At 38.0% G+C, this 15,771-nt stretch overlaps 1 protein-coding gene across 2 annotated transcripts in view; it reads right to left on the bottom strand.

Annotated features, from left to right (window-relative positions):
* Nucleotides 1–15,771, bottom strand: part of ABHD17B (abhydrolase domain containing 17B, depalmitoylase) — a 49,144-nt gene that overhangs the window by 9,228 nt on the left and 24,145 nt on the right. The gene's annotated exons all lie outside the window — the stretch shown is intronic.

A 15,771-nucleotide genomic window follows, 5' to 3' on the forward strand; every position in this document is an offset into this window, starting at 1 on the left:
TCAATATATGTTATGTATGTAATTATTGCCCAAATCAAGAAGGCATTATTATGGAAAAAAAGGTAAAATCTGCTCAAGGAAAACTTTCAAATGGTTGGACAGAAATAAGTGGAACGTTTGAAGTCAGAGTTGGGGGTAGCACTTGTTAACCATATAACCTTGAGCAAATTATTTACCTTTTTGACCCTTATTGTCTTCGTTAAGTAAATGCCTACAATGAACAGACTGGTCGTGAAGAACAAATACAATGATATTGTTAAAGCATTTAACATGGTAATAATGGCTATAGTCGACACTCAGAATGGTCCACTTTCTCCTGTGCCTTTTTCATCAATATTTTAAAAGTATCCACAGTTCATATTAACTCAGGAACATAAATAAAGTACTACTTGTTTGCCCTACCAGCATTTCCTTCTAATTATCCTTTCTTAAATTCTTATCTCTTTTTATTGGCAGACCATTACTTAGTTCCAGTAAGAAGGCATTCAAAACAAACACCTTCCAGAGTAACCAGAGGTCTCTCTGGTCTGGTCTAATGTCATCTAATTTTCTCTAAAAAATCTAAATAAAGGATAGGAAAAAAAGTACTTCATTATACCAAAAAAAATGAAAAAAAAAAAATCACTCAGAAGAGTGACTAAAGTGTTGAATACATAAAGAAAGGGATGCCTATTTCATTAATTACTGATTCAAAATCTAGTTTATATTGCTTAATACAAATGTGTTAATTTCCATGTATAAATTGAGTAGGTAGAAAGAAGCAGCAGAAACATCAGAGAAAGAAGCAAGCAAGGGTAGGAGTGATATGAAAGCCTTTAAAAGATGAGTAAAGTAAAGGCAGAAAGGGAAGCATTTTACTTGCATTTCTATCTTTATTCCCTTTCAGCCTTCAAAATGAATACAACCTGAGTAAGTTAATGTCTTACTGTGGTTGGAAAGAGTCAGATAGAGCAGAAATGACAACTAGTTGTCATCTATGATGATAGAAAATTCTAATTGGTTCCATGAAGGGTTGTGCTGAGAAGGATTCTGAGGGGATACCCAGGGTTTGCCAGACAAAGAATGTGCGACAAATTAGTGATGTCTACTGCAGAATTTGGTTACAAATCTATTATCCTGGCCAGGTGAACAAAAGATCTGGCAGGGATGGTAGAGAAAGAAGTTCAAAGGGTCAGTTACAAAGAAGATGATCTGGAAAAAGATGAGGTAGAAGATACAATATATCAGTGCCATCTGTTTAATACTCTGCCTATGGTTATTTCTCACTTCCAATTACCTTACATGCCACCAACTGCTCACTCTGAACAGCCTATTAAAAGCTTATTGGCTATACTATGTTCCTGTAATTTACTTCTTGAACATGAAGACTTTTATATACTATAGTAATTTTGAAATAAATCTGGCTGACTGAACACACACAATGCTGCAGAGATGCTTCTGAAGATAAACACCAAAGAAAAGATGAAGACGAGAAAAATCTGCTGTGCCACGGTCAAGTCTAATGAAAGAACCTAATTTTTTCTTAATGGTGGCAGAAGAAATTATTCCCACCTCCACTGCCTTGAATCCACATAACTAGTATCCACTTAATAACAAAACCTTGGAAATTATTGCTTTCCTAATAACAGCTCTGATAGGGCAGCAACCCAGACTTGCTTAAAAGTTATTCTCTCCTTTCCTATAAATGTGAAATTTTTCCACAACAGAAAATATAAATAAAACAAACCTAAGTTTTACTATGATCAGAACTGAGCAAACTACTGAGGGAGAATATCTTATTCTTGATAAGTCACTGAAATATCTTGTTAAATTTAGATAATTTAAACCCAATTTTTTTATATAACTCACTTGAATATAAACATGTCATTTACCAGTTATTTCTTGGCAACAAAATAATCACAGGTAGAAAACAACAGTTATGACCAAACAAAAATAGGGATTTAAAATAAGTTATAATAAACTTATTTACAGAGAGAGAGAGAAGAGAAAACTTAAAGATGAAGCAGAAAAAAATGTCAGAAAGAAAAATCCAACTGGAATCTCTGCAATAGAAAAATCAGTATCTGAAACAAAGAATTACACTGGTGGATGGGTACAAGTATCAATAAGAGTTTAAGAACACATTAGTGAACTGGAAAATCAGGATGAGGAATTCCCAAGTACAGAAGCTTTCAGGAGGATAAGAGATGGAAAATAAAGAAGAAAATTTAAGGAGGATGTAAGTAGAAATAAAAACTAATATCAATATTATATAAGAATCCCTCCAAAAAAAACAGAGGATAAAATAAAGACAATCTTAGTAATTTTTCAGAATAAAAGAAAATTCAGACCGAAATAGCTCAGAATGCCAAGAAGGTATTTAAGAAAACATTCACAGTTAGACAAATTACAGTTGATATTAAAACTGAAACAAAAATCTGAAAGCTTCCAAAAAGAAGAAATTACTTACAATGGAACAAGAATCAGATGAACATCTAACTTGTCAATAGTGATGCTAGAAACCAGAAGACGCTGAAGGGATAGGTTTAAAATAAGTTAAAAACTTTGAAGCTAGAATTTCACAGAGAGACAACATACCAATTTAACATGAGGACAAAATAAAGATATCTGCAAGAACACAAGAACTCAGATTAAACCGAGATCCTCTTTGAAAAATTTTAGTAAAAAGGAAAAGAAATCCAAGAGAAGTCTGAGATATGAGTTAATATAACATCTGTTTCTTTTAGTAAATAAGCAGTGAAGGAAAAAAGCAACAAAGTATATCCCTAATAATCCAGAATCAAAACTTCAGAGAAATACCAATATGGAGAGGATTGGAAATAGTACAAATGTGCAGGGGCACTGTCATCTGAACTGATCAGAATATTAATATTGATGAGCTTAAGACACAGAAGAAAAGCATGAATATAATTTCTTTGGGGAGTGCCCCATCACAGGGCATGCAGGATCTTAGTTCCTTGACCGGGGATTACACCCATGTCCCCTGCAGTGGAAGCATGGAGTCCTAATCATGGGCTGACAGGGAATTCTGAAATATCTGACAGTTTCTAAGAAACACCTGAAGTAATTATAGTCATTTATTACAAATGTTTAGCTTTATATATTTATCAGGATGTTAAACTTCAAGAAGGCATATAAACACAAATAATTATGGTAAATTAATGGTAGGTATCAACAAAATAGAGAACAAAAAGCAACAGAAAAATTAACAGACCAAAAAAAAAAAAAAAAAAGATTCTTAGAAAAGGCTTCCACTACTTCTAACAGCAACTAGCAGTAACTGAGGGTTTCCCTTGTGGCTCAGCTGGTAAACAATCTGCCTGCAATGTGGGAGACCTGGACTCGATGCCTGGGTTGGGAAAATGCCCTGGAGAAGGGAAAAGCTACCCACTCCAGTATTCTGGCCTGGAGAATCCCATGGACTGGATAGTCCACGGGGTCGCAAAGAGTCGAACATAACTGAGCGACTTTCACTTTTCATAGCAGTAACTGAGCACTTACTAATCCTAAAGTGTCAGGCACTGTACTAATCCTTTTCACATATTAATTCACTTAATTCTTTCAATAATCCTCTTACATAAAGACTACCCTTATACTTGTTTTCCAATTGAGGAAAGAGAGGCACAGAGTAGTTATAAACCTGCCAGGGGTGACACAGCTAGTAAATGGTAGAACTAATAAGTGGCAGAATGACTCTGGAACCTGTATTCATAATCATAGTTTTATGGAAAGAATATTCAGACAAGACTTATCAAGAGAAAAAGATGTGCAAAATCTAAAATGCTAAATGAAAAAGAAGACAGATTTATAGACAAGCTTTAAAAGTAAAAAATATCATGAATAAGTTAAATGACTGGTGAAATATATTAATTTCTTGAGTAACAGAACAGCAACAACAAAAATACCCAATAAAAAATGAACAAGATCTGAAAAGACATTTTCCCAAAGACGATATCCAAATGGTGCATAAACACATGAATGGATGCTCCCCATCATTACTCATTAGTGAAATGCAGTTCAAAGCCACAACATACCAGTTCAATCCCACTAGGATGGCAATTGAAAAAAAAAAAAAAAGGTTGACAAGGATATTGAGAAATTGGACCCTTCATAACACTGTTGATAGGAAGTAAAATGGTACAATTATTTGGGAAACACTTTGGCAGTTCCTCAAAAACTTAAAACACAGAGCTACCACTTGACTAAGCAATTCTAATCCTAGGTATACACCCAAGAGACATGAAAACATATGTCTACACAAAAACTTGTAAATGAACGTTCACAGTGGCATAATTCATAATAGCTAAAAAGGCAGAAACCATCCAAATGGTCATCGTCTGATAAACAAAATGTGGGATATCCATATGATGAAATACTGAATAAAAACAAGAGCCAAGTATTGATGCATTCTACAAAGTGGATGGATCTTGAAAGAAGCCAGTCACAAAAGATCATTTTATGATTCTATTTATATGAAACATCTAGAATAGGCAAATCTATAAAAATAGAAAGAGATTACTGGTTTTCAAGCACTGTAGAGCATGGAAAGTTGGGGAACAATGGCTATAGAGTATGTATGGGGTTTCTTTTTAATGAAAACACTCTATACTCGACTTGGATGGTGGTTGCACAGCTTCAGTAATAGTAACCTTTAAAAACTGTATTAAAAAAACCCAAAAACTAGTTGTATCCTTACCTCTCGGTATGTAGAACACAAACTCCAGATGGATTATAACTCTAAAAGTCAAAACTAATACAACTCAGGAAAAAAAAAATCCATAAAAGAGAAAACACTAGCAAATTTAGCTTCAACCAAATAAAGAATTTCTATTCAGTAAAAAAATGCTTTGGGAAGTATGATTTCTTCATCCAAAACCATCCAGTCAGAGGGTTAATATCTAAAATAAGAAACTTCTACATAAACAAGAAAATAACAAAAAGCTCAAGAGAGGAAATGGACAAAACATGAATAGACAGAAGGATACACAGGCTAACAAATATATGAAGAAAGGTCATTCTGTACCACTAGTGCCATGCAAAGTATCTTACACATAATGAAGTCTCTTAACATAATTTTTTAGACGAATGAGTTAATAAATTATTAGTGAAGTGAGGTGAAAGTCGCTCAGTCCTGTCTGAATCTTTGTGACCCCATGGACTATACATATACAGTCCATGGAATTTTCCAGACCAGAATACTGGAGTGGGTAGCCTTTCCCTTCTTCAGGGGATCTTCCCAACCCAGGGATCAAACCCAGGTCTCCAGCATTGCAGGCGGATTCTTTGCCAGCTGAGCCACAAGGGAAGCCCAAGAATACTGCAGTGGGTAGCCTATCCCTTCTCCAGCGGATCTTCCTGACCCAGGAATCAAACTGGGGGTCTCCTGCATTGCAGGTGGAATCTTTACCAACTGAGGTATCAAGGAAGCAATAAGTTTATTAAGATTAACTCAATTCTCCTTACCTCAGAAGTTCCCACAAAAGGCAAAAAGTTTACAAATCAACATGTTAAGAAAGCAAGCCAGCATATTTTGTGACAATTACTTAGGTGTTCTGTATGGTGGCAGCATAGAACCAATCAAATAAAAATGTATGAATCTGAATGAGGCAGGAAAAGCATTGCTAGTTACTAAAATCGTTCAGTGCATTATAAAGCACAGAATATTAACAGTCTCCCAGGGAGAAGGAAATCTTGCCCCTTTGGCAATCAATTCACAAAATGAAAGGTCAGCTCAATGTTAAAACAGATGGCCCATTGTGAAAATTAAGGTTTTCCTTTTGGCGGGGGACTCAGTTACTTTACTTTTATAGCAGAAGGAAGTTCCAAAAATTGAATGAAATAATAATTTAAGAACTTGCTTCTCCTGGTAACTTTTTCCTGCTCAATGACAATGGAAAAAAGATGAACACCTGAGTCCTTTCTCAGCAAAACAGTAAGACTAGTAGTGTTAAAGATCGTTCTTAAATAAAATGACATACTATAATCTCCTTCCTTTCTTCTGACACAAGAAATAACTGAAATGACTTGTGGCAATTCCTGATGTAATAACGTGTACTGAAAAAAAAATCTTACTTTGATCTCTTTTGTAATAGTTATGCAGACTGTAGACTGTCTCATATTACTACCATGTACAAAGGATAATTGATTCTTTTAGGGTTCAAGAGTTTGTTGTAATGAACTGAACTAGAAATTAAAGACTTATATTTTTTCAAACTGCCAGAAGAAACCCGGAAAAGTAAAAATTAAGTTAGAATTATAGCAGAGCCTGCCTAACACCAGAGATGTATAAACAAGGTAGATGTTTGAATATTAAGAGCAAGAGGTAGCAAAGATCAGAATGAAGTCAGAAGTGATGGCACAGAAGATACTCAACTATGAAAAAGAAAGGGAAAAAAAAAACAAAATAAGATTTAAGGTTGGTTCTGTGCAAGCAGGCCATGATCCCAGCACACCCCAACTGACTAATGCAAAGGAAATTACCATTAATACTACTATACCGAGGGGGTTAATCACATTCAGCTCAGTAGCCTAGGGGTGTGTCAAAGTAAGGCAAATTAAGCTCACTTCAGTCTTCCTGGAGGGCACCAAGTGACTGAGGCACTGCCGCCCTAACATCCAGCATGTTATCTGTAGTAACATTTACCAAACTGCAGCAAAAAGGAAAATATGTGTTACGGTTTTTTAGGGAGCCATATATATTACAGAGTTCAATGCATAAAGAGAAATGGAATATTCATCATTAAGGAAATTTGGCAATATACTTATTTTCCAGTCAAGACAGAGCACCCAGGACTTCCCTAGTAGTCCAGTGGGTAGGAATCCGCCTATCAATGCAGAGGACTCGGGTTCAATCCCTGGTCTGGGAAGATTCCACATGCTGAGGGGCCACTAAGCAAACCACTGACCCCATGTGCTGCATCTACTGAAGCCCATGCACTGAGAACCTGTGCAACGAGAGTTCATGGTCTGCAACAAGAGAAGCCACCGCAAGGAGAAGCTGTGCAGACTAGCCCCTGCTCGCAGCAGCTAGAAAAGCCCTGGTGCAGCAGTGAAGATCCTGCACTCCCCCGCCCCCAAAAGAGCATCCAAAATACTTAGAATGATCAAAATTTCTGCTGTTACTTAGAAATAAGGTGCTTACTATATGTTGTTTTAATTGGAGTGTAATTGCTTTACAAGTTGTGTTGGTTTCTGCTGTACAATAATATGAATCAGCTATATGTAAAAACATATCCCCTCTCTTGTGTATATGTGGTTTTTAACACATTTTCTTATTTGTATATATAGTACGTAGAAACACAGCTTGTGTGTGAGCGTTAGTTGCTCAGTCATGTCCGACTCTCTGGGACCCCATGGACTGTACAGCCCATGGGGATTCTCCAGGCAAGAATACTGAAGTGGGTTTGCCGTGTCCTCCTCCAGGGGATCTTCCCAACCCAGGGATTGAACCTAGGTCTCCCGTATTGCAAGCAGACTCTTTATCATCTGAGCTACCAGGGAAGCCTGAAATACAGCTTATGCAACTGTTATCTCTTTGAGGTAGGTTATGTTTATTTCTTCTTTTTGATCATTATAAGAATCAACAGGGCTTCCCTGGTGGCTCAGAGGTTAAGAATGTGCCTGCCAATGTAGGAGACACAGGTTCGATTCCTGATCTGGTAAGATCCTACATGCCATGAGGCAGCTAAGCCTGTGGGCCACGACTCCTGACTCCTCAACAAGAGAAGCCACCACAATGAGAAGCTCATGCACCGCAGCTAGAAAGTAGCCACCACTGACAGCAATGACCCAGCACAGCCAAAAAAAAATCAATAACAGAAGTACTCCACTGTATATGAGATCAAAAGACTTGATTGAGTGACTTTACTAGGGAAAAAAGACTTAGGAAAGGAGTTTTTCAAAGCACTGTATTTTTTTACTATTTCAAATTGAAAAGAAAAATTTCACAAAACTATTCACTGAATCACATCAGTTACTTTCTAAGACAGAGTTATATAATTTTTAAATATGAATAAGATTCTAGAGAAACTTAATAACTGGACCAATGTATCATTTGAGAACACCTATGAAATGTGGTTTTTGTTGGTACAATTGAACAGATGCCCTAATAATTGTTATGTTTTAAAAATTTAGGAGTTTCTCAAATAGGCAATGGAGAAGGCAATGGCAACTCACTCCAGTACTCTTGCCTGGAAAATCCCATGGATGGAGGAGCCTGGTAGGCTGCAGTCCATGGGGTTGGGAAGAGTTGAACACGACTGAGCAACTTCACTTTCACTTTTCACTTTCATGCATTGGAGAAGGAAATGGCAACCCACTCCAGTGTTCTTGCCTGGAGAATCCCAGAGACCGGGGAGCCTGGTGGGCTGCCGTCTATGGGGTCGCACAGAGTCGGACACGACTGAAGCGACTTAGCAGCAGCAACAGCAGCAAATAGGCAAAATGTACTGGGCAATGTCAAAGTAAGTTTCCTTTCCTGTTGGTGAGAAAAGTTCAGGTTAGACACATAAAAATGTTGAGGTCTACCAGAGATACCAAAATAATCTCCCTCCTAGTGTTAGTATGACGGAGAGGGCATTGGCACCCCACTCCAGTACTCTTGCCTGGAGGGTCCCATGGATGGAGGAGCCTGGTAGGCTGTAGTCCATGGGGTCACGAAGAGTCGGACACTTACTGAGCGACTTCACTTTCACTTTCCTCCATTGGAGAAGGAAATGGCAACCCACTCCAGTGTTCTCGCCTGGAGAATCCCAGGGACGGTGGAGCCTGGTGGGCTGCCATCTGTGGGGTCGCACAGAGTCCGACACAACTGAAGCGACTTAGCAGCAGCAGCAGTGTTAGCATAATTTATTTTTTTTAGTAAAAGAAAGTTAAACTGTAAGAATCAGAAGTCAGGAAACTGGATCTATGGCATGATTATAGACAACGGAAATTAAGGCTGAGGAGCCTATAAAAGCTACGCTAAGCAAATTAATGTGCTTCAGCAGTCTTACATACAGGTCAATGCAGCCATTTCTGTAATTCTTATGTTTTCCTTTAGTTTTAAAATTCTTACTGCACTAGTACAGGAGCCACTACCTATCTATGGCTACTTAGTAATTAAAATTAAACATCCAGTTCCTCAACCACACTAGCCACATGTGCTTGTTGTTGTTCAGTCACCCAGCCATGTCTGACTATTTGCAACCCCATGGAAGGCAGTGTGCCAGGCCTCCGTGCCCCTCACCATCTCCTGGAGTTCGCCCAAGTTCATGTTCATTCCAAACCCCACAGTGCAGAATGAGGATTTCCATCACTGGAGAAAGTCCTAGCAGGTAGTGTTGAACTAAAAGAATTCAAACCCAGGCAATGCAGAACCACAGTTTACATGCTTAATATCCATACTAGCTTTCAATGCTGGTGCTCCTTCCTCACCAATCTTCCCATCAAAGTACATATAAGCAATTTTTATAGATTGTGTTGAACAAGTAACCATCTAGAACTAAATGAGACTACCTACACAACAGACTGGTTCCAAATAGGAAAAGGAGTATGTCAAGGCTGTATATTGTCACCCTGCTTATTTAACTTATATGCAGAGTACGTCATGCGAAATGCTGGGCTGGAAGAAGCACAAGCTGGAATCAAGATTGCTGGGAGAAATATCAATAACCTGAGATATGCAGATGACACCACCCTTATGGCAGAAAGTGAAGAGGAACTCAAAAGCCTATTGATGAAAGTGAAAGAGGAGAGTGAAAAAGTTGGCTTAAAGCTCAACGGTTCAGACAACTAAGATCATGGCATCTGGTCCTGTCAGTTCAGTTCAGTTCAGTCGCTCAGTTGTGTCTGACTCTTTGCGACCCCATGAATCGCAGCACGCCAGGCCTTCCTGTCCGTCACCAACTCCCAGAGTTCACCCAGACTCATGTCCATCGAGTCAGTGATGCCATCCAGCCACCTCATCCTCTGTCGTCCCCTTCTCCTCCTGCCCCCAATCCCTCCCAGCATCAGTCTTTTCCAATGATTCTCGCATGAGGTGGCCAAAGTACTGGAGTTTAGCTTTAGCATCATTCCTTCCAAAGAAATCCCAGGGCTGATCTCCTTCAGAATGGACTGGTTGGATCTCCTTGCAGTCCAAGGGACTCTCAAGAGTCTTCTCCAACACCACAGTTCAAAGGCATCAATTCTTCAGTGCTCAGCCTTCTTCACAGTCCAACTCTCACATCCATACATGACCACTGGAAAAACCATAGCCTTGACTAGAAGGACCTGTGTTGGCAAAGTAATGTCTCTGCTTTTGAATATGCTATCTAGGTTGGTCATAACTTTCCTTCCAAGGAGTAAGCGTCTTTTAATTTCATGGCTGCAGTCACCATCTGCAGTGATTTTGGAGCCCCCAAAAATAAAGTCTGACACCGTTTCCACTGTTTCCCCATCTATTTCCCATGAAGTGATGGGATCAGATGCCATGATCTTAGTTTTCTGAATGTTGAGCTTTAAGCCAACTTTTTCACTCTCCACTTTCACTTTCATCAAAAGGCTTTTTAGTTCCTCTTCACTTTCTGCCATAAGGGTGGTGTCATCTGCATATCTGATCAGATCAGATCAGTTGCTCAGTCGTGTCCGACTCTGGTCCCATCACTTCATGGCATAGATGGGGAAACAGTGGAAATAGTGTCAGACTTTATTTTTTGGGGCTCCAAAATCACTGCAGATGGTGACTGCAGCCATGAAATTAAAAGACGCTTACTCCTTGGAAGGAAAGTTATGACCAACCTAGATAGCATATTCAAAAGCAGAGACATTACTTTGCCAACAAAGGTCCGTCTAGTCAAGGCTATGGTTTTTTCAGTGGTCCTGTATGGATGTGAGAGTTGGACTGTGAAGAAAGCTGAGCACCGAAGAATTGATGCTTTTGAACTGTGGTGTTGGAGAAGACTCTTGAGAGTCCCTTGGACTGCAAGGAGATCCAACCAGTCCATCCTAAAGGAGATCAACCCTGGGTGTTCTTTGGAAGGACTGATGCTAAAGCTCAAACTCCAGTACTTTGGTCACCTCATGCGAAGAGTTGACTCATTGGAAAAGACTGATGCTGGGAGGGATTGGGGGCAGGAGGAAAAGGGGACAACAGAGGATGGGATGGCTGGATGGCATCACCAACTCGATGGACATAAGTCTGAGTGAACTCCGGGAGTTGGTGATGGACAGGGAGGCCTGGCGTGCTGCAATTCATGGGGCTGCAAAGGGTCAGACATGACTGAGCGACTGAACTGAACTGATACAATAATAATAGAAGATTATCATCTTAACAAAAATTTTACGTCTAATCCAATCTTAACTTAAAAGCCATTTTATTTAACAATGTTATTAAACGGTTCCTTGTATGTTGGAGTTGCAGGTAAACCGTAAGAAAATATTAAGAATGTTTGTGACTACTGGCTAACTGATTTCTCTGAACACAATCCATACAATATTCTAAACATTTAAAGATCCTGATGATACACTCAACCAATGCCTGAACAACTCAATCAAGTCTTCCTGTTTAAGCAGAAGGACAGTTTGATGACTTGAATATGCTAATATTACAGATTCCTATAAAACTCTTGGTGACTATAAAGTGCAATTTCAAAGTCATACCTCTACATGTTGTTGCTGCTGCTGCTGCTGCTGCTGCTGCTAAGTCGCTTCAGTCATGTCCGACTCTGTGCGACCCCATAGATGGCAGCCCACCAGGCTCCCCTATCCCTGGGATTCTCCAGGCAAGAATACTAGAGTGGGTTGCCATTTCCTTCTCCAATGCATGAAAGTGAAAGTGAAGTTGAGCATATGCTAAAATATGAACAGACACACATTTTCCTACCCATAAACATGGCATTTTGGGCACTTCTAATGAAAAACTTTCTAAAACATGCTTATCTTCAAAGTTCACAATGTACATTGGTGAAGATATTCCACAAATAAACATTATTTTCTTCATATTTATAAGAAGTAACATCTGTTTCTGGGACATTTTCCAGGTGAACACTTAAACACACTACATACCTTAAAACACCCATCCACAGCACGATATAATCAAAGTAGTTAATAAGGTTCAGAAAATACTATATTCAAATAATTATTAAATAGGCAGCATAATTGAGATGACTATGATATTAAAAAGTAACATTGCAATTTAAGACATGGTTTAAAAAAAAGTCAAACAACAAAGTTTAAAAAATAAAAAGTAGTCTCCTTCCAGGCTAAATAAAGTAAGTACTGGTTGAAAGTCAATTTAAGAATTCAGTTCCCTAGATAATTCTTTCCAATTCAGAAGACCAGAGGTTTACATTGGAAGAATCTTCTGAGGAAGCAGAATAATCTGAAAGATACAATGACACTTATATGGGAAGGGTACATGGGGAAGTTGTGGGAAGGAGAATGTAACAGTTTGGGGCCTTTTGTAAGTGGGATGTCAACATATAAGAAGTAGCAATATAATGTTATTTAGGAGGTAAATACCAAAGAGACAGAGCAGGGCTCTGGCTTGCTAATTTTTACAACAAATCTTGTAGAATCATTTGGCTCTTTAACCATATGCTTGTGTGAATTTGACAAAAATAAAGATATAGACATGATAGACAGATGCTGGTTGAATGGGTGGATAGATAAAAAAAAAAAAAAAAGCCTCTTCCCTTATTCCACCAGAAACTGAAACCCAAACCAGGCTCCATCCCAGAAATTATGATGTTGGGTCATTTGTTTTTAGATCTGATGTTTAATACCACACTCATATGTTTATCCTCCACCATCATGTTTATCATGAAAAATTTAGAGAATCTACCCTTTCTCCATTCTCTGCTCATTTTGATGTTACTTTTTAAGTTTTTATAGGTTATTTTTATAACTTTCAACATTATACTTGAATCTTCACTTCTTGTTCCACCAACTTCAGGAAGTTTCTACTGGCTTCCCATATAATCAAATACCATTATAACTGGGTATAAAAATACATTCACATTAAATTTTATATCATTTGCAGTTTGTTTTTTATAATTATTAAATTTCTGTGTTATCTATAGGATGATTTTTTTTAAACAGGTAACAATAAACATTATCTGCAGTGTTATCCACTGCCATCCAGGTAGTGTGATGTTTTAGGTCACTAAACTCCAAGTGTTAAGGTGCTTTTATAAACTCTGATAACTGCTTAAAAATAAGGCACATTTCAGTTTGTTTCATATTTGGACTTTCTGAAGAACCTTTAATTCCCTCAGACCTGTGCCTTTTTTTAGTCTTTACAAAATTCAGAAGCTTTCATAACATTTAATATATTCCATCTTCTTATTCTGAGAATTTGTGCAATAGAATCTGTGTTGTTTCTGAAGACGTTCTTAGATCCCAGTGAATTTTGTTTTAATTTGAAACAATCATGTTCTGGGACATTTCCCAGTCCAGCTGTGTGTCTATCCAGGATTTCTTTTCATCTTTCTTCTACTGTTTCATACCATGTTTTAATCCTTTTGTGGGATTATTTTTTGTTTGGTTTTGCTAGAATACACCTCCAAGCATTTGCCCTCCCTCCTTCACAAGGGCCCGGGGAAAATAAAGCATATTTTAGCGAACACTTTTAAAAAGTTCTTATTTAGATTTCACACCTACGGCAAATTAGGCATGCTTTAGAATTACAAATTCAAAAAAAATTTCCACCCCAATTTAGATTATTTGCCCACATGATAATGTGGGTTAGCATTCAATATTGATTGCTAATACCAGTCTGATTTTTTGTTCCTTTAAAACAAAAACTCTTCCCTCCAAAAAAAAAAAAATCAGATTTTCCTCTATCCTTAGCTTTGAAATTCCAGGAGACTATGTATATCTAAATGTGTGTTGTTTTTATTCATACTGTTGTATATTTAACAAGTCCTTTTGATCTGAAGCCCCAAGACTTAAATAATTTTTCTTCTACTGTTTTTTAATTCCCTCTCCATCTCCTTTCCTTTCTACCAGGAATTCCTATATAGGAATCCCAGGACTATTATACTTACAAATTTTTTCTTTTTCTCCTTCTCTTTCAGTTCTATTTCCTAGGGAATTTCTTCTTGTTCAGTTCAGATTGCTACTTTGGTACTCTAAAGTACAAAAACAATTTTTACTTAAAAACCTTTTGGTTTAGGGGTGCAATACCCTCTCAAATCTCTTAGAATACTGAGCCAAATTTTTGTTGTTCTGTCCAACTGTGTTTTTGAGATGATGCTTATTCCCTTTGTTTGTTCATCTTTTATTTTCACGCCGTTAGACTGCTTCTTCACTTAATTCATATTCACGAACAAAGAATTAAAATGAGTATCCTTTATATTTGTGTAAGCATGCTGACACAGGAGTCACACAGAAGTCACTCAAAAGCCAATGACAGCTGAGCTGAAGTTTGTAAAACAAATCAAACAGTACTATCACTGTTCACATTTAGTGATATAAATCTGCAGGTATGGTATTTTGCTAGGTTATAAAAGCCAAACTAGTGTTTATTTATCAAAATACTTATATAGCTAGATCCTGTAAAAAGAAAAAAAAAAACTTCATAAATAATCCTCATAACAACCCTATGAAAGAGATGCCTTTATCCTCCCCACCAGCCCAATTTACAGATGAGAAAACTGAGAAGTTGGATTTCCCCAAGATAACTATAGTGAAGCCAGGATTCATACTTAACAGTTTGACTCAGAGTCCATGTTTTTAATCACTGAGTTACGATTAGTCTTGGGAATGAAATGTTTTGCTATGTATGGTGTAGACATGGAAAGACTATAATGAGTCTAGTGGACGAAGAAAAACAATGAGGAAAAGACCTTCCCATTTCATACACAAAACCCAAAATCAAACCACATAAAACTTAAAAATTTAAGACTATGTGAAAAAGTTTTTTGGGGGTTCAGAAGGTAAGAATATGTACCTGGGGCAAGTAGGAAGTAGTCTTCACCACTAGATGGCAAAAAAGTACAACCTGAATTGGCATTTATAAATTGACAGCTTTGATGTTCTTTTCTGAAGATTATGAGTCACTGTTTAAAACAGGAAAATTTTACTTGTTACATGAAAGAAGTGATATAATTTAGTTCAGTTCAGTGGCTCAGTCGTATCTGATTCTTTGCAACCCCGTGGACTGCAGCTCACCAGCCTTCCCTGTCCATCACCAACTCCTGGAGCTTACTCAAACTTATGTCCGTCGAGTTGGTGATGCCACCCAACCATCTCATCCTCTTTCATCCGCTTCTCCTCCTGCCTTCAATCTTTCCCAGCATCAGGGTTTTTCAAATGAGTCAGTTCTTCGAAACAGGCTGCCAAACAATTGGGGTTTCAGCTTCAGCATCAGTCCTTCCAATGAACATTCAGGACTGATTTCCTTTGGGATGGACTGGTTGGATCTCCTTGCAGTCCAAGGGACTCTCAAGAGTCTTCTCCAACATCACAGTTCAAAAGCATCAATTCTTCGGTGCTCAGCTTTCTTTCTACTCCAACTCTCACATCCACACATGACTACTGGAAAAACCACAGCTTTGACTAGATGGACCTTTGTTGGTAAACTAATGTCTCTGCTTTTTAATATGCTATCTAGGAGAAGGAAATGGCAATCCACTCCAGCACTCTTGCCTGAAAAATCCCATGGACGAAGGAGCCTGATAGACTACAGTCCGTGGGGTCGAAAACAGTCGGACACAACTGAGCGACTTCACTTTCACTTTCAGGTTGGTCATAACTTTTCTTCCAAGGAGCAAGCACCTGGTAACTTCATAGGCTGCAGTCACCATCTGC

This window comes from Bos javanicus, chromosome 8 (assembly GCF_032452875.1).
Source record: "Bos javanicus breed banteng chromosome 8, ARS-OSU_banteng_1.0, whole genome shotgun sequence".
In the NCBI taxonomy this organism is placed as follows: domain Eukaryota; kingdom Metazoa; phylum Chordata; class Mammalia; order Artiodactyla; family Bovidae; genus Bos; species Bos javanicus.